Source organism: Nycticebus coucang, chromosome 24 (genome assembly GCF_027406575.1).
Source record: "Nycticebus coucang isolate mNycCou1 chromosome 24, mNycCou1.pri, whole genome shotgun sequence".
NCBI classification, from domain to species: Eukaryota; Metazoa; Chordata; class Mammalia; order Primates; family Lorisidae; genus Nycticebus; species Nycticebus coucang.
In genome coordinates, this window is record NC_069803.1 from 598,162 (window position 1) to 618,410 (window position 20,249).

The following is a 20,249-nucleotide window of genomic DNA, read 5'->3' on the forward strand; positions in this document are numbered from 1 at the left end:
AATAAAATATATAAACAAATGAATAAAAATACACTACTGGGACCTGATGAAACTAAAAAGCTTCTGCACAGCCAAGAACACAATAAGTATAGCAAGCAGACAGCCCTCAGAATGGGAGAAGATATTTGCAGGATATGTCTCTGACAAAGGTTTAATAACCAGAATCCACAGAGAACTCAAACATATTAGCAAGAAAAGAACAAGTGGTCCCATCTCAGTCTGTGATAGGGACTTGAAGAGAAACCTCTCTGAAGAAGACAGGCACATGGCCTACAGACATATGAAAAAATGCTCATCATCCTTAATCATCAGAGAAGTGCAAATCAAAACTAATTTGAGATATGACCTAACTCCAGTAAGATTAGCCCACATGACAAAATCCCCAAACCAGAGATGTTGGCGTGGATGTGGAGAAAAGGGAACACTGCTACATTGCTGGTGGGAATGCAAACTAATATGTTCCTTTGGGAAAGATCTTTGGAGAATACTTTGAGATCTAAAAATAGACCTGCCATTCAATCCTATAATTCCTCTACTGGGTATATATCCAGAAGACCAAAAATCACATTATAACAAAGATATTTGTATCAGATTGCTAATTGCATCCCAATTCATAATTGCTAAGTCATGGAAAAAGCCCAAAGCCCATCGAATCACGCTTTTGTTAATGGATTAACAAATTGTGGTATATGTACACCATGAAATATTATGCAGCCTTAAAGAAAGATGGAGGCTACACCTCTTTCATGTTTACATGGATGGAGCTGGAACATATTCTTCTTAACACGGTATCTCAAGAATGGAAGAAAAAGTACCCGATGTACTCAGCCCTAATATGAAACTAATTTATAGCTTTCATACGAAAGCTATAACCCAATCTCAGCACAAGAATATGGGGAAAGGAGAAAGGGAGGGGAGGGGAGAGGGGAGGATGTGTGGAGGGAGTGTCATTAGTGGGTCCACACCTACAGTGCATCTTAGAAGGCTACAAGGAAACTTACTAAATGTAGAATATAAAAGTCTTAACACAATAACTAAGAAAATGTCATGAAGGCTATGTAACCAGTTCGATGAAAACATTTCAAACTGTATATAAAACCAGCACATTGTACCTCATGATTGCATTATTGTACACAGCTATGATTTATGAATAAAAAAATGAAATTGAATTCTTTTATCTGGAGGAAAATGATTATTATTCCAATATAATCTGATAATGCAATTTGTCATTCAGTATTTAACATAAGCAAATCGGAAACTTGATTGTTAGGTAGAGGGACAAGTATTTTCTCAGGGTCTCTTCTAACTAATTGTCTTAAACGTTGTCTTCCCTTTAGTATTATAAAGGTCATTTTTTGGACATAGGCATCCATCCTTTTAGATGCTTTGTTTGTTAAAAAGCACCATTCGACAAAAGCTGTTTCTTGCACAATCAATCTTTTAGGAGAGTGCATGGATAGAAAAACATAAAGGTAAAAATTGTCAATTTGTGAAATCTGATTTAATTGAGCATCCTGAACATGCTCCTCAATCCATTGTAATTCTTTTTCAGCTTCCGGAGTAAGGTGTCTAGGACTATGGAGATTAGGATCGCCTTCCAAAATGGAAAATAAATTCATAAGAAAGTAAGTGCAAATTCCTAAGGTTGGCCATATCCAATTAATATCTCCGAATAATTTTTGAAAGTCATTTAAAGTTCGAAGAGGGTCTCTTCTAATTTGAACTTTCTGAGGAATAATATCTTGAGCAGTAATACGATAACCTAAATATGCCCAATACTTTCATTTGATTGCAAAAGAATGTTAAAAAAAAAGCAATCTTTTAAATCAATAATAATTATAAGATAATGTTTTGGTATTAAAGTTGGGTTAGGAATTCCAAGTTGTAAAGAACCCATCGGTTGAATAATTGCATTAATTTTTCTTAAATCTGTTAATATTCTTCATTTGCCTGATTTCTTTTTAATTACGAATATTGGGAAATTTCAGGTACTTGTACTGGGTTCTATATGCCCAACTTGTAGCTGTTCATCAATTAATTGACGTAGCGCTTCTAATTTTACCAAAAGAAGGGGCCAATGCTCCAACCAAACTGGTTTATCCATTTTCCATTGCAAGGAAAGGGCAAAGCGCTGGGCAGAGGCCCCTTAGGAAAAATACTCTGATAATGAAGGAAGCCCCAGGCCTGTTTTATCAAGGCCAATTCAGGCTCTCTGGAAGGGCTGGGCTGAGTTGAATCATAGCCCATGTTGAACATAATATTTTTAGCAGCTTTTGAAATTGTAGGAATGGTAAGCATTGCTCCCCATTGCTGTAATAGATCTCTGCCCCATAAAGTGATGGCCATAGGAGCAATATAAGGGTGGATGTGAGCTGCTCGTCTAATAGGTCCTTGACAAGGTAAATCAGAAGTACTTTCTTCAATATTAGTCATTGTTCCAAGCCCGGCAAAAGTAGCTTTTACTCGAGCTTTTGACCAACACTCAGGCCACATGTGAGAAGCAATAATGGAAACATCAGCTCCTGTGTCCACTAGCCCTTCAATTTGAATATTAAGTTCATAAGTTACCTTACATTGAGGGTGAGCATCATTTAGAAAAGTATTCCGAAAAACATGTTTTCCTCTGCTTCCAAAACCACCTTCCTTGGTAATGGGAGCTGCTTTGCCCTTACGATTAGGTAAAATTAATGTTTGAGCCACATGATGTCCTGCAGACAATTGGGTATTTTTTTGTGGCTGAAGCCATTATTAATATTTCACCTTTATAATCTTCATCAATTATTCCTGAGTGAGCACAAAGTCCTTGCATAGTAAGACTGCTTCTTCCTAATATTAACCCTACAAGTCCCTGGAGGTATAGGATGATAGACTAGACTCCAGTGGGTAACTTTTTAGGAGCCTCTCCACTATTAAGGTTAACATCTGATAATATAGGGAGATCTAAAGCTGCACTTCGTTGGGTGGCATGAAATAAATCTTGAACCTGAACTTTACCAGCAGATTTTAATTCTGATTCATCTGAGCATGAGCCTGACCGTCACTCACTGGAAAGTGCTGGAGACGAGAGCTCAAATTTTTTTGTCTGGGGGCTCCGAGCTAGCCCCACAGAGGAGTTTCCCTGGTCCTGAGTAGGAGGCAGAATGTTGCCATCTTTGTCTTGGCAAAACAACATCCATTTGTCCAGTGTCTGCCTTTACCACACTGGCAGCAAATTCTGGGCAACTTAGCCTCCGTTCGCTTTTACCTTTTCTACATTCTTTCCAGAGGTGGCCAAATTTTCCACAATAGAAAGACTTAGATTTTGAATTGCCAGCCTGTAAGGCTGAAGCCAGTAAATTAGCCTGAAAAGTGCCAGATCCGACCTCACAGCAAGCACAAACATATTGTTCAAAGGTGACATTATCTTGAATTTTGGGACCAGCCATGGCGTTTTTGCTATCAACATTTACGTTTGCAAAAGCTAGTTGCAGGAACAAAATTTTTTGAGCATCTTCACAAGAAACAGACCTTTCAATTGATGATTGTAAACAAGCAATAAAATCAGTATAAGGCTCATTGTTTTCCTAAAATACTTTAGTAAAAAATATTGTCTAATCTGTCCTTTTTCATCAAGATGTTGCATGCAGTAAGACAATTTTCTTGATTTGAAACAACAATTCATTAGGAAATGCATTTGAGCATTTACACCTTCAAAATTCCCAGCTCCTGTTAATTGATCAAATAAAAGTCAGGGGATTTGCAAGTCTATTACGGCAAGCCTGTTTCTTTGCTTCCTCCATCCACCAAGATTTAAATTGAATGTATTGTCCTGGACTTAAAGTCATCTGGGGCAATGTGTCCCAATCTACAGGAATGAGGAAACGATTGCTGCAGCATGATTTTAGAATCCCCATCACATATGGTGAGTTAGGACCATAAGCATGCACAGCATTTTTTAAGATGGTTAAAATTTTTATCTCAATAGTAATATGAGCAGTCTCACATCTGGCCGTCCTCTAGCACTGCCCACTGGAGCATTAGAAGCTCATGGTCATGCCAGGGACGACTCTGCATCTCAGACAATATTAAAAGTTGCTGGGTCAACAGGGAAATGAAGTTTAGTAACAAGCTGAGAATCCAAAGGATTTGCCCACACCAGATAACATCCTGGAGGAGCAGCAGGGGTTAAAGGCTCATCTTGAAATTCTGAAGAAAAAAAAAAAATATATATATATATATACATATATTTATATTTATATTTAAGGGAGGTTTAGAATAATATTTCTCAATGACCTGGTGGCATTGGGATAACATTTCCTTAATTTCAGCCACATCCTCACTATCAGAAAAATTAGTGATAGTACGATCTGAGTCACTTTCAGTTTGGTCTTTCTCTGACTCCTCCTTAACTTCTGGGCTCTCAGTAGGCTCATCCTACACAGGTTCCTCTTCCTCCTGCCCCTCTTTGGGAGGCGGGGAAGGAAGATTTTCAAAACATTCTGCATCAGAACTAGATTGTAATGGTTCCAAAGCTACAATTATCAAGTGATATGCAACCCAAATTTCTCAGCTTATGCACTCACACCTCTGGTGGGTGGGCCTAAGTGCCTTACCTACACTTTTCCACACCTTCAAATTTAGCTGATTTTACTTTTCTGGAGTAAACCTGTACCAGTGTTTAGCTACTACCTGAAACAGTCCTTGCAAGGTTTTTGTTTTAACAGTAGTGCCTGTAGACTTTAGCATAGTCTTTATTAAAGCCACATACTGATCCTGCAAAGACTGAGAGTTACCCATTTTTTCCTTATCCTTTTCCAAAAGTCCCATGTACTTACAGTGTGGCAGTCACCCTTTGGGTTTGAAAGTACCAGGCTCACCTTAAGCTGTCAGCTGTTCAAACAGGGATGTGATTCCGAGGAAGCGGGCCCCCGTGGTGTCCTTGCAAAGCTCATCCTGCCGAGAGTACGCCAATTTGGTGTGTTAATGGAGAGCAATGCAGCTATGCAGAGGCTGATACCTGCAATGAAATTGTATGGTGGATAAGAAAGACTACAAGCTCTCTTTGGCATGTAGCAATGTTCTTTATTTTTACCACAATTTATATAGACCGTACTGCACATACACACTATTAATCAATAATCTTGTGACTCAAATCCCGTGACCTAGGCTTGAATTTCCTGCTCTACTGAGTCTGTTGATTAACCGATAAATGTTCCACTAACCTTATCTACAACTATTCTAACATTTTATAATCAAAACAAAACCATAAAACAGAGCTCTGGGGGAACAAGCTGTTTGAGTGCTTCACTTTTAACAAACCATCTGGAGGTAGTCATCCATCTTAGGGAGTCGTTTGGAGATTCCTGAGATACAATATATCTGCTTGCAGATCTACCTCCATGAAGCTAGACTCTGAATCACATCTGCGTGATTAGGTCCTCAGCCACATATGGAATTCTATCCAGGTTTTCTCCTCCCTAACTCACAAAAGACTTTAAACTTATTCTCTCAGAATGGAACTGTTTAAAGGTTTATGTATAGGCCTTTTGCCAATACCACTGACCTATATACTTAATGAACAAAGAATCTATTCACTATTATCTTCCACATAATATTAGTAAATTGAATCCTGCAAAATATAAAATGAGTGCCCCATCATGAGCAAAAACAGGTTTTCTCAGGAATGAAATACTGATTTAATATTAGAAAATTAATCTCTGTATTTTACCACATTAATTGGATAAGGCAGAAAAATTATATAATCATCTCGATGGAGGCAGAAAAAGCATTTTGCAAAAATAAACACTCATTTAGGAAACACATATTCAATAAACTAGGAATTTTTACATGGGAATAGAAGATGTTATCGATCAGATCAAATGTATCTGAAAATTATTTATAACTTATATCAAAATGAATGGCAAAATGCTGAATGTTTTCCCCTAAGATTGGGAACAAAGTGAGAATGTCTACCATCAGTACTTTTATTTAATGCCGAAGGTCCTAGTATAATAATGGAAAATAAATAAAAGGTACATAGAATGTAAAGACAAATGTAAAATTATAGCTTTGTAGTAATCAAGACTGTGTGGCACTGGCATAACAAATGACACATAGCAAAAAAGAGCAGACCAGAGAGTCTGTAAATACAACACACTTACACAGTTGATTGGTGTTCACTATGTTGCCACGTTAACATGGTGAGAAAGGGTGACTACCTTTTTCTCATTGTCTGTTTTGTTTTTAGCTTATTGTCTGTGCTAAAACAATTTGATTTCTCTATGAAAGTAAGATTAACCTCAGCCTGAGTCTTACACCACCCACTCAGATGGATTATGGGCCAAAATATAACAATTAAAACCACACATATTAGACTTCTAAGGGGAAATACAAGTGAATACCTTTGTGACTTTGGATTATGTAAACATTTCTTACATCAGGTAGAAAAGCACTAATCAGGAGGGGAAAAAATAGATTTTTATATTTTATATATTTTTATTTTAAAATGGGTTTGTAAAAAGGCTTTAAAAATGAAAAAGCAAGCCGAAACTATGAGAATATATCTATAACAAATATATCTGCCAAATTCTTATAATTCAACCGTGAAAATACAAATAACACAGGGCAGCGCCTGTGGCTCAAAGCATAGGGCGCCAGCCCCCATAGGCCGGAGGTGGTGGGTTCAAACCTAGCCCTGGCCCAAAACTGAAAAAATAAAAATAAATAAATAAATAAAATACAAATAACACAATAAAGAAATAGGCAAAAATCTGAACAGACATCTCACCAAAATGGATGTGTAATTGGCAAATAAGCACATGAAAAATCTCAACATCCTAAATTATCCTGGAAATGCAAATTAAAACCACAAAGAGTTACCACCATACAACCACAAGAATGACTGTTTTTTTTCCTGACAGTATCAAGTGTTTGCAAAGGAAAGGAACAATTGAACTTCAGACATTACTGATGGGATTGTGAAATGCCCTGCCGCTTTGGAAATCTCTTTTGCAGTTTCCTTTAAAGTTAAAAATACAACTACCCAGCAGGTTAACTACTAGTCATTTATTCAGTATGTACAATACATAGAACGCATATGTGACCAAAAATGACTTGTACAGAAATGTTCATGGCAGCCTGGAAATAAGGCTGGAAATAAACTGAAAGTAACTCAAATCTTTGAACAAGAGAGTAAATAAATTATATGTAGTCATACAAGGGTCTACTACTCAGCAATACACTCCTCACTTGCAAAAACATGAATTAATCCTTATCCTGAATAAAAAAAGCCATATGCAAAAGTTAAAATACTGTATTATTCTAATTACATAGAGTTTTACAATAGAAAAAGCAAAGTCATGCTGAAAGAAATCATGTAAATGGTTTTCTATAGATGAGATGAATTCACTGGAAAAGGACACACATGAAGGTTCTGGAGTGATGGAACTCCTCTGTATCTTTATGGGGTGTTGTTTTCATGAATATACATTTATCAAAATTAATTAAAATGCACTTAAAATCCATGCATTTTGTATGTAAATCACACATTATTAAATAATATAAAATTACTTTAACCTTCCTTGCACATGTTTGTGTATTGTAGAGTTATATAACGCACTAAGAAAGTATTGATTACAGAATCAATTTACTTTTAATATTACATCATATCATTACTTCATTATAATTGATTTCTTCTGTAATTCATGTATTTTTCTACACATTTAAAAACAGTACTCTCAGATAGGTTTCATGTGAACACTATTAAGTTTTTTAAAATCCTGCGCCAAAGACAGGACTTAACGAGCTGCTAGACTCCAGAAGCTATAGTTTTGTTTACCAAGGTGTGAAAAAGAAATTTATAAATTCTATATTCTCTAATTCAGTCCTAGTTAGACATCAAACTGCAGCCAGAACCTGCAAGCCACAATCCCCGTTTACTAAGAAATATAAAATGTGTATTTAGAAGATCAGTACCCATATCCATTGAGTATGTCTTTTCTTTTTTATTAAATCATAGCTGTGTACATAGATATGATCATGGGGGCATCATACACTAGCTTCATAGACCGTTTGACGTATTTTCATCGCAATGGTTAACATAGCCTTCCTGGCAATTTCTTAGTTATTGTGCTAAGACATTTACATTCCACATTTACTAAGTTTCACATATACCCTTGTATGATGCACCGCAGGTGTAATCCCACCAACCCCCCCTCCTCTACCCCTCTCCCTTTCCTCTTAGGTTGTAACTGGGTTATAGCTTTCATGTGAAAGCCCTAAATTCGTTTCATAGTAGGGCTGAGTACATTGGGTACTTTTTCTTCCATTCTTGAGATACTTTACTAAGAAGAATATGTTCCAGCTCCATCCATGTAAACATGAAAGAGGTAAAGTCTTCATCTTCCTTTAAGGCTGCATAATATTCCATGGTGTACATATACCACAATTTATTAATCCATTTTTGGATCGGGAGTATGTCTTGTTAACAGTCAGAAATAAGTTTTTTTTTTTTTTTCCTGATTCCAGGTCAGTTATAAATTCTGTTAAATTTATTTGTATCTTGTGGCTTGTCGTCAATGATGCCTTTCTCTCAGGTGAAGAATAATCAATACCCTCTGTTGTGTTTGTTTTTTCTTCCTTAATCTGAATTTATCAGAAGTACCTTAATTAAACTGCCTCCTTGAGAGGCGTGACAAATCAAACAAGCCATCTACAAATTAAAAGTTGTTTTAGCTTCTTACAGATTTTCGAAGAACAGGCAAACAAAAGAAATGGTAACTACACTTTGATATTCACTTATAATACGAACATAAATAATCAGTCATGGGTTTTATGAACTGAGACCATTTATCTTTTTATATCCTATTATTTCAAACAGCATGCTCAAATTTGGAGATTAAAAGGCTATGTGTCAGGTGCCCGTAGTCTAGTTGGGGAAAGCTTTATAGTAATATAAATGTTAACTTCTCCTAACGTTATCATTTTACGTTGACTGCAATGAGCTCACACAGAAAGGACGTATTCACAGCTGAAACATTTTAAAAAGGAAGTACTTGAAGTCACTTTTCCAGCTGGCGTCACTTGACTTGGACCTCAGCTGTTCCAGGAGGGCTGGGCGGTGATGGGCCCAGCGGTAGCAGCGGCTGCACTCTAGCGGCCCCTCCCTCCATGCTCCCCTGCTCCCCTGTACAGCTGGCCTGGGGAGCCCCACAGTCCGCAGGGAGCCGGAACTGATGCACCTCGCGAGTCCAGGATCTTTCCTCGCTTGGGGTCATTTCATCTGACCCCGGAAAACTGGAAGACTATCTTCCAGCGCCTCCTGTGGCAATGAGCGGCACCATTTTTAACCCAGGAGGCAAAAACACTTTGTCAGCCAATCAGGGTTTGAAACCTTTGCTTTAAATGACAGAGACTTCTTGAAGTGTTGAGTTACTTTAGTTTTTTGAGCATTTGTCCTCTTTAAATAAGTAGAGAATATTCATGTAAAAAACAGGAGAAAGGAAAAACGGTGCAATGTATTTGCTGGTAGAAATACTTTTTTTTTTTTTTTTTTTTTAAAGATTGAAAAAAGGCCTATTGAAAAAAGGCCTGTGACCTGTAGCATTAATTATTCTAGTGCCCTCGGCTTTTCTTCTTTCTGCTCCTCTACTTCTTTCCTTATTTCTCAGTTGTTTTGCTTTTTGAGTAGGTATTTTTCCTTCTCACATGCCTAGAACCACATAAAAGAGGAGTATCTGTAGTTCAGTTCCCACATTTCATTCACACCACCCCTCCCATCACACCTGCTTGCTATCCTGCAATAGTACAAATCATGAATAAAAATAATTTTGCCATTTTGTACTACATTAAAGGAAGCTAGTAAGTAGGCTTTTATTTCCTATTATTCCCATTATATCTGTTAAGATACAGGTAAAAGGAGAGGAATGGCTGTTTTTTAATTGTTATGAGGAAGATTTTTCAGAAAAATGGATAAAATGATTCATGAAACTTATATCTAGAGCATTTAATGGTCTCCTTCCAATATAATTCTTATTTTTTTCATGGACTATACTGGCTTTCTGCAGCTGTTACTAAATTACAGGAACGCACCGGCTTATTTCTGGTGAATAGCTAAAGTGCATCTTGAGTTCCAGATTTGAATGTTCTTTCTGAACAATTGTCTGAATGGATTATAATGAAGAAGGTGCTACCAATGAAATAGAAAACCAACTATGATAAAACTATGTACATCAGGACCACTTGAGAAGGCACTTCCATCCCAAGTCATGTAGAGCATATTCATTGACTATGTGCCAATGCCCTACTTTATGCTTAAGAATCAACAAAGGGCTTTTCAGTTGATAAGAAGCAGTTTGGGATTTGTATTTACAATTTTTTTCTGGTTACCTGCACATCTATTGCTGGTAGTGGACTTTGTCATTGAACCTGACTCTTTGGTTGTGGGAATTACACTGTGGTTTATTCTTTACTTGGATAAACTAACCTGTAAGAGAAATATGCTTTGGTTAATTCTGAATTGTATTATTTTTAAATAAAATACTCTTAAAAGCCATATGGGTTTGTGACTTATTAGTTAATTTTAAAGTGTTCAGATCTTGTTGAAAGAACAATTATATCTGACTCGAGATTCATGTTTTTAACAATTGCCTTTTGTATTCATCCCTTTTTATTCTTACCTTAGAATTAAAATTTCCTTTTAAATCCTAAAATTATCTTAGTAGTCATCTTGTTATTAGAACAGTATTACTATAGTACTTATTTATTGTATTTTAGATTTTCTGGTGGTCTTAAAGTTTTCTTTTTCCTTTTGCTGGTTTTAGGGACAGTTAAACATGAAAACATTGAGCATTTCATCCTACCTAGAAGAGTGATAAATAGAGCGATCATGGAACATAAGACACCAAGGCTAACACAACTCTATCTTCATGTGTTGAGTGCCTGGTATATAGTATGGATTCTCTTCCCTTCAAATATAAGTATTAAGCTTATTAAAATTCATCTGCCACCACCAATATAATTGAGCCTGTGCCTTTTCCAAGCAATTTTAAACTACCTATGGGTGTTTCTTTGTAGGGTTAACTTAAATACATGTTGGTTTGTATATACTGTATTCTAGCCACAAAACTTTAGTTCTGATCAGGTAGTAGCTATAAGGAGAAAAATTAGGTGCTTAAAGATACATGTATATATCTATCTATTGTATACATAATATATATAATATTTTATATATTTATAAATATGTATACATAAAGATACACACAAACACTGTTTTTTTTCTTCACTCAGAGCATTTATTGAACACTCTGGCAAAGATGCTGTGGTAGACGATGGAGTTAAAGGAGAAGAATCAAGCACTGCCCTGGCCTTGACAGAACTGAAGTCTTTCTCCTCCAATCTAAAATGTTGCCCAGACAAGAGAAAGAATGAAATGTATGATAATTCTGTTAAATTATCATTTTTTTTTTATTGAGACAAACAATTACATTTGGAATTCAACACATTTGGTTAAAATGTGTTGACTTCTTGTTTCTTGTTTTGATAGATATGGAATTAAGGGAAAGTAGCTTGTCTTTTCTATTGCGTCTTCAAATTTTATACTGTCTTTTATTTTTAATTTAATCTCATTCAATTCTTAATTGTTACATTGACATTAACTTCTGTATTTGATGACTTTGCTCAACAATTTTGTTCTTTCTGGTGACAGTTGATGGTGGGATCCATGCTGTTCTCCCCCTGCTCTTCCTGGGGAATGGGCAGTACAAATAAAAGTCTGCCCATCATGTCAGGAGAATCAGTGGAGATTGATGATGCATTATACAGTTGACAGAGGTATGTTCTTGGAAACACAGCAATGCAGAAGATGGCCAAGTTTCACGTTTTCTCAACTGGTATGAGCAGTCTTGATTTGGAAAATTGCAAAGAATCTTTTTCTTGAAGGATTTAAGGTACTTACAATTCATAATAGAGAAGAATGCAAGCATGGGTTTTAGGAACCAAATTCTTTCTTCGTGAAGATGATGTTGTTAATAAGATGATGTTTTTAGACGTGGGGTCTCACTCTTGCTCAGGCTTGTCTCCAACTCCTGAGCTGGAGCAATCCACCCATCTTGGCCTCCCAAAGGGCTTAACTTGGATTTTTCTATCAAGTCAGGGTCTGTAACTATAACCATCCCCTTCTCTTTGCTTGTGCCATCACCAAGTAAAGCAAAAATTTTTTAACACTTCACAGTGTATCACTGTACGAGGTTGACACTCTATTCCAATATATTGCAGAAGTAAATCCATATGTTCATGTCACATCATTTCCCTTTTCTTACAATGAGGCCACAGATCTCTCCCTAGATAAATACCACTGTGTCGTATTGATTGAGGTCAAAATGCATCGCAGAAGAAGGTCAACAACTTTTTGTGTTCTCAATGTCATCCAGTTAAGTTCATCAGTGCAGGTATATATGGGATTTGGTCATGATTGTTTTGTGATTTTGGTGATGATTTTGAAGTTTTAGATATAACAGAAGAGCCAAAATAAATTTTCATTGTAAACATAATGCAAAGTAATCCTGGCATTGTCACTTACCTTGAAAATCATCCTCACAATTTGAGAGAGGAAAACTCATAACATTTTGAGAAATTAGTGGAATGACAGGTTTAAATGGATCTACCCAACAAGTAACTGTGGTATCACTATGTTCTTTTAGCATTGATGAAACTCCAGAATGGAACCATATTTACATGTTGGAACAGCTGTCCACGTTAGACTCCTAAGGCATTTTGCTTTGAACCACTGGAAAGGCAAATAAAACATCCAAAGTGCCTTATTGCAGATTTCAGCAAACCTGAGGCACCTTTACAGATTCACCCAGCTTTGATTACCTTGGACCAGCTTCAGGAGAATTATAGCCATAAGCCAAATATCAGATGCCAGCAAGTTTCAGAACTATTCAAACTGGCAACATCTGTAAGTGAAACCTTGGAAGAGAAACTGGAGTCAAGGCTGACATTGTGGGCTGGCTCCCCTGGGCTGCCTAAGGCTTCTTTGCCCTGCTGGCCGCAGCAGTAGGAGGTGCTTACAGCCAAGAAGTACTGAAAGGTGTGATGGGAAAGTTTTCTCCTTTGTACCAATGGTGATATCTTGAAGCAGCAGATATTGTCTAATCCCTAGGCAAACCTGAGTGCCAAGAATTTCTCCCAGGAGGAGATCTGTATGATGCCCTGTGAGCCTGCATCAGAAAAACTTCTGGGAGATCCCAATGACTATTATAATATTTTTCAAGTGAGGTACAATAACTTCAGTGTGTCTCTTAGTGCCCATTGTTCCAGAATCTAAGAGAAGCCTTAGACTTGTTCTAAACATCTTCTTAGTAGGGTGTGGAGGTATATACTGTGAAATGTTAAAAAGTTTCGCTTTACTTCATGTTGGCACAAGCAAAGAGAAGGAGATGGTTATAGTTTTAGACCATGACTTGATAGAAAAATCCATGTTTAGCATTTTGGGAGGCCAAGATGGGTGAATTTCTTGAGCTCAGGAGTTGGAGACCAGCCTGAGCAAGAGCCAGACCCCATCTCTAAAAATAGCCAGAGGTGGAGGTTGTGGTGGGTGTCTGTAGTCCCAGCTACCTGGGAGGTGGAGTCAAGAAAATTGCTTGAGCACAGGAGTTTGAAATTGCTGTAAGCTGTGAAGCCACAGCACTCTACTGAGTGCAACATAGTAAGACTCTGTCTCAAGAAAAGGAAAAAAGAACAGTCCAAGTTAAACAGACAGTTCCTGTTCCACCCTCATCACACACAGAAACCTAAGAGTTATACCACTGCTGATGCAACTCAGAAAATACGTTTTCAAATAAAAATAGATGCACATCTGAACAGAGTCTGTCTGGCAAGTGAGGCCATTTACAGTGATGAGTTCTATACCAAACAAGATATAATTATCACAGCACTAGACAATATAGAAGCCAGGAGATATGCAGACAGCCGTTGCTTAACAAATCTAAGGCCTCTCTTAGATTCTGGAACAATAGGCACTAACACTGAAGTTATTGTACCTCACTTGACAAAATCTTATTATAGTCGTCTGGATCTCCCAGAAGAGGAAATACCATTTTGTACTTTGAAGTCTTTCCCAGCCACCGTTCAGCATACCATACTGTGGACTAGCAGATAAGTTTGAAAGTTCCTTTTCCCACAAGCCTTCATTTTAACAAGTTTTGGCAAACCTACTCATCTGCAGAACTAAAAAGAAGGGGAGTCCTGCAAAAGATACAAAGTGGACATAATTTAGAAGGCTGTTTTTAAGTTATTAAATTACTTACCAGAAGACCTAGAAATTGATCCCAATGCATAGAATTACCAAGACTAAAGGTTGAAATAATATTTTAACCATAAGGCTCTTCAGCTTCTTTAGTGTTTATCTTTAGACATAGAGTGAAAAGATGGCAGTTTGTTTTGCCAATCACTGTAGAGGCCCCCATCTTCAACAAAATTTGGTTTACATGAACCTTTGCACTCAGGTTCCTTCGGAATGCTGGAAAACTGTATGCTACAGTTTATTGCATTCCATTTTCAGAAGAAGACTTATTAGAAGATGCTTTCTTGAATATTATTTCAGAAGTAAAGATTCAGGAATACAAACCATTCAACGAGCTTGTTCAAACTGATGAAAGTGCAAGGAAACAAGACCATGTTCCTGTTAAGAGTGAAGATGAGAGGCTAGAAAAAGGCTATTTTCTCTAATGAAGCTACTCAAAGTGACCATCAGATGGCAGTGCTTTCATTTGAAAAAGATGTTGATTGTAATGAACACAGATTTCATCAGTGCTGCAGCAAATCTTCATGCCAAAACGTATAACATTGAACCAGCTGACCGCTTCAAAATAAAGTGAATAGCTGGCAAAATTGTATGTGTGATAGCAACATTCACTGTTGCAGTTTCTGGCCTGGTTGCCTTGGGGATGATCAAAGTAATTAATGGCTATCTATTTGAAGCCTACAAAAATTGTTTCCTTAATTTAGGCATTCCAATTACAGCGTTTACAGAGATATCTGAAGTAAGAAAGACTAAAATCAGAAATGGAATATCGTTTACAATGTGCGATAGATGGACTGTACATGGAAAAGAAGATTTCATGCTCTTGGATTTTGTAAATGCAGTCAAAGGGAAGTATAGAATTGAACCAACGATGGTGGTGCAGGGAATCAAAATGCTTTATTATGTTCCAGTAATGTCTGGTCTGCAAAAAGAGTAAAGCTGACAATGCATAAACTTCTGAAACCTCCCACCGAAAGGAAATACGTGGATCTCACTGTGTAATTTGCCACGGACTGTGATGGAGATGAAGAGCTGCTTGGACTCCCAGTGAGGTATTACTTCAGCCCTGCCCCTGATTAGTGCAGCTTGTCCTAGGTCATTCCAGGACCACTTGATTTGGGGAAGAGAACACTTAATTCAGAAGCTAAAAAAATACAACTCATCATACTCCAGATTTCTCTTTGATGAAGCCTTAATTTAAGAAAAACATCAGTGTGAAACTGCACATTTGGAAGTTTAGTAAGCACTTGTCTAACGGTTCACTTGCAGCTGTGAGCACATGCAACTTTAAACTGGAATGCCATTTTTAATACTTAAAACAGATTTGTGTTCAAAGAAGGAAAACATTTACAACCAGAGGATATAAGGATCAAGAAATTGAAAGTAAGGGGACAGAGCAAGGTGGCAGACAGGAAGAACATTTAGCTGAGCCCTCGTAGAGCAAAAGGGCAGAATGAGAGGGCTGGATCAGTATGGAATATTGGTATGCAGCGGTGGTTCAGAGTGCGCAGTGTGGTGGTGGACAGCTGTATTTGGCCAGAGCTGTGGAGAACTAACACACTTGTGCAAGTTTCTGTGAGCACGCCCAGGCCATGGTGGGTGAGGTGGGGGCAGCCAGTTCCCCCGCACAGATGTCCCAGAAGAAACCTCTTACAGTTTTCGGTTCTTGGGGGAAGCTAGGCATTGAAGGGAAATATTGGAGAACTGTGCTCTCCCAAGCGGAATTTGGTGGCCAGATTGGGGTGCTGTCTGGAGCGGCTCTGCCAAAGTTTGGCAACTGGTAAAGCATCCGTAGGGGGAAAGTTTCTGGATAGGAGGATGCCACTGTGGTAAATGGCAACAAAAGCTTGTGTAGGTGGGCCTTTCACTGGGTTCTGGCTGTCTGGAGCGGACCTTTACTTGTGTCAGGCTCAGGGACTCTGAAAAGATTAGAGAAGTGAGCATTCCCAAGTGGAATTTGGGGGCCAGTTTGAGGTGCTGCCTGGAAAAAGGTGAAACATCCATAGGGAGAAAGTTCCTGGTCAGGAGAATGCCATTGTGGTGAAGGGTTACCAGAAGCTTGTGTGGGCTGGCTTCCTGGTGGGAGCCGAAGGCGCTGTGGTAAGAGTTCTACCTGCGGAAAGCAGATTTTGACTTATAACAAGCCCAGGGACTCCTGCTCTATACAAGAATAGTTGTAGAGGAAATCAGTGAGACCTCTCTCTCTGAAGAACTGTTGAGAACTGTAGAATCCCAGATATGCAGGATTGAAGGAGTGCTAAGTTGAAGGAGAGACCACCAGGAAGGATTAAGGTAGATAACTGCTCTAAGCCTGGGAACCAGAGAGAGGTTAACATGTGTGTTGTTTGTCCCCAAATATATAGTGCAATCTGGTGTCCAGGAAGTATATTGCAGTATAATATAGTCCACAAAAGACGATTTTCTGCATAATATACATGTATGTGTGCATATATGTATACATAATTTTTTTTTATTGTTGCTTATTTTTTTTTCTTTCCACTTTAGTTTATCTTATTTTTTCCTTTCCTTCCTCAATTGGTTGCTGGTATTGCTTACATAAGGCTAGTTTGGCTTTTTTTTTTTTTTTTTTTCTGTTTTCCTTAAAAGATGGAGACTTTGCAGCTTTCATTGTATTTATTTATTTATTTATTTATTTATTATTATTATTTTGCAGTTTTTTTGCTGGGGCTGGGTTTGAACCCACCACGTCTGGCATATGGGGCCAGTGCCCTACCTCTTTGAGCCACGGGAGCTGCCCTTTTTTTTTTTTAATCTTCTTTCAATGTGCTTAGCGTTTTGCTAAGTTGTATGCTGGAATCTTTTTCTAACTTCCATTTTTACATTCCACAAGAGCAAGGGCTCCTGTATTTTTTTAATGTTTTTTTTTTTTTGATTGCAGAATTTTATCTTGAATTATTCTCTCACCCTAGTACACTCCTCTGCATTCTCTCAGAGATAGAGACTCTTCTACTCTTCTACTCTTCTACTTCTCCCACATAAAGTGCTCTGACATAAGCTAAGATATTCCCCCCTTGTTTTTTTCTTTCTCTTTTTCTTGGTTTATTGCCTTGCTTCTTTCTTTCTTTATCCCTCTTCCCACCCTCTCCTTAATTTGAATCAATGGTGTGTTTAATTTTCTTTTATTCAAATATATATATATATATATTCCCCCCCCCTTTATTTTCTTTCTTTTTCCAACCTTTCTTTCCTTACTGAGAGTGGGTGTGACACAGTGGTTGTCTGGCAGGTAGACTGAAGCAGTAGCCTGGCTTAAAGAGGCCAGGAGAACTTTCTATTGCTGTCCTCAGGAAGAACTTTGTAGGAAGATCACAATCCAGAACTTTTCTATTCCCCCTCTTCTGTTTTACTTCTAATTTTTTCATCCTTACCCAATTTTTCCTTCAGCGTTGTTGTTGGGTTTTCTCTTTTTCTTCTCTTCCTATTTTTGGCAGAAGAAGAATCTGGCTGTCTTCAGGCGAGTAAGGAGTGCCTGATTTAGAGGAACCCACCCAGCCCAGCTCCTCATAACCATTGAGCTATAGGCGTGGCCTTAGCACTGTGCTGAACATTAACATTTCTTCTATCACTCTCATCCTCCTTTTCTGTCCTCCCTCCAGCCTGCTCTTCAACTTTTTCTGTTAGTCCCCCTCCCCCTTTTGCTGTTCTTTCTCTTCTTTTTCTTTCTTTTGCTTTTCTCCTACTCTTTTCCTTTTACTATTTTTTCTCCTTCCATCTTGCTTCTCCTTGCTTGCTCCAAAGCTTCTTCCACTTCTGACCCCATACCAAGAGGCCTATTCATCACCTAAAATCTGAGACCAGGTAATTTGAAGCAAAGAAAAGATGCACAATGAAGTGAACAAGAAGAAAGCACACATGAGAAGGGAACAAAATAAAAATTCAGGCACTATGAATAATCAAATTAGAGTAAATCCTTCAAGGGATAGTTAGGCAACATTTAAAGAAGACTCCTTCAGGTAGCACCTGTGGCTAAAAGGAGTAGGAGGCTGGCCCTATAAGCTGGAGCTGATGGATTCAAACCATGCCCTGGCCAATAAGTGCAAAAAAAACTCCTATAAAGAATTAATGGATTTCACAAAAAGGGAATCTAAAATATGAATGATTAAGATAATAAAAGGATTGGAAAGACAGAACCAGAAGTCAGATCAGAGATAAGGAGAATGTGGAAAAGAAATAAAGGAGACAATCAGGGAATGTAAGGAACTAGTAGAACGTATCAAAAATGGATTAGACCATGGAGAGGAATGAACATCAGAGTTAGCATATAAAGTCTTAGAGTTAACACAGGAATTACGCAGTCAGAAAAGAAGAGACAGAATGCAGAGCCAGCACTTAGAGAACTACGAGATGCCATGAAGTGTTCAAACATAGGAATACTAGGAATCCCCAAAGGGGAAGAAGATTGTCCCAAAGGTATGGAAGCCCCACTGGAGACTACCATAAACACAATTCCCCAAGCTTTACTAAAGATCCTGACATCCTCCTTTCAGGTGGATATCGAATGCCAGGTCATCCCTACTCTAAAAGCCTCTCCAAGACACATTGTAATGAACCATTCCAAAATCAAGATGAAGGAGAAAATCCTGCAAGCATCTAGGAATAAGTGCCGCCTTACCCACAAGGGCATAACCATTAGCTTGACAGCAGAATTTCCAACCGAAACTTTCCAAGCCAGAAGTACATGTCATCCTCCTTCAGCATCCTTAAACAAAATAATTTTCAGCCTAGAATTCTGTATCCTGCAAAACTTAGCTTCAAAATTGATGGAGCGAGGTGGAGCCTGATGGTGGACAGGAAAGACATTTAGCCCAGCTCTCCTGGAACAACAGAAGAGAGTACATGGGCTAGATCATTCCCGGCATGTAGTTTTGACATGGAGTGGCAGGGAGTGGAAATTCGAGGTGTGCGGCAAGGTGATGAATTACTGGACTTAGAGGGTAATCCAGAGCTGCAGAGGCTGCCAGGCAAGTTTCTGCACCATGGCAATGGCGGTTGGTGGGCAGCAGCCATCTCCTCCCCCCCATGGAGGATTACAGTTCTCAGTTCATGGGGAAACTAGGCATTGTGTGGAAAGAGGAGTGAAGTGCGGATTTCAGAGCAAAATTTGGTGGCCAGAGTAGGTGCCATCTGAAGCAGCTGTGCTGCAGTTTGACGGCAGGCAAGTCATTCATACGGAGAAAGTTACAGGATAGAAGGCAGCTATTATTACAAAATTCGTGAAATGGCTATGTGTGCAGCCATCTCTCTGTGCGGGCCAGGTGCAGCGATCTGACTTCCACCTGTGAGTTGTAGGCCAGCACTTGGAACAGACCCAGGATATCCAACACTCCACAGGAATTATTGCAGTGGGAATTATAAAACCTGCCTCTGAAGATTTTTTTGAGATCTGTGGAATCAATTGTTAGGCAGGGTCTAAGTGCCAAGGGGGTAAACAGGTGACCACAAAGAACAACCTAAGCTGGGAAACAGGTATAAGCCAGGGAACAACTCACAGCAACACCTCGTGTCCAGAAAGTATATTGCAATATAAATACATTCATACTAAACTTGGAGGAATCAACTCCCTCCCATTTATCTATATAGATATATAATTTTTATGTTGTTGCTTTTTCTGCTTTTACTTGCTGGTTGCTTTGCACTTTTTTCTTTCTTGTAGGAGTCATTGTTAATTTTTTCTTTTCTTTTTTTTTTTTTTTTTCTCTCTCTCTTCTTCCCTTTCTCTGAAGGTTGCCGAAATTGCTTACATCAGGCTGTTTGGGCTTGTTTGTTTGTTTGTTTTGTTTCAACACATCTTCTGTTTTGCTATATCCACCAATTGACCCTTTTCCCTAACTCCAATTTTTACATTCAACAGAGCAAGGGGGTAGGGGGAAGATAGTCTGCTGAAACTAGCTTTCAAAAGAAGCTCTCCCCCAGAGGGAGAAACAATGGCCAGAAAAGCTGAAGG

The 20,249-nt window shown here is 38.3% G+C and overlaps 1 pseudogene; it reads left to right on the forward strand.

Annotated features, from left to right (window-relative positions):
• The first annotated feature begins 3,613 nt into the window (after window positions 1-3,613).
• Window positions 3,614-15,364, forward strand: LOC128576583 (ubiquitin-like modifier-activating enzyme 6; annotated as a pseudogene).
• Window positions 15,365-20,249: the final 4,885 nt, after the last annotated feature.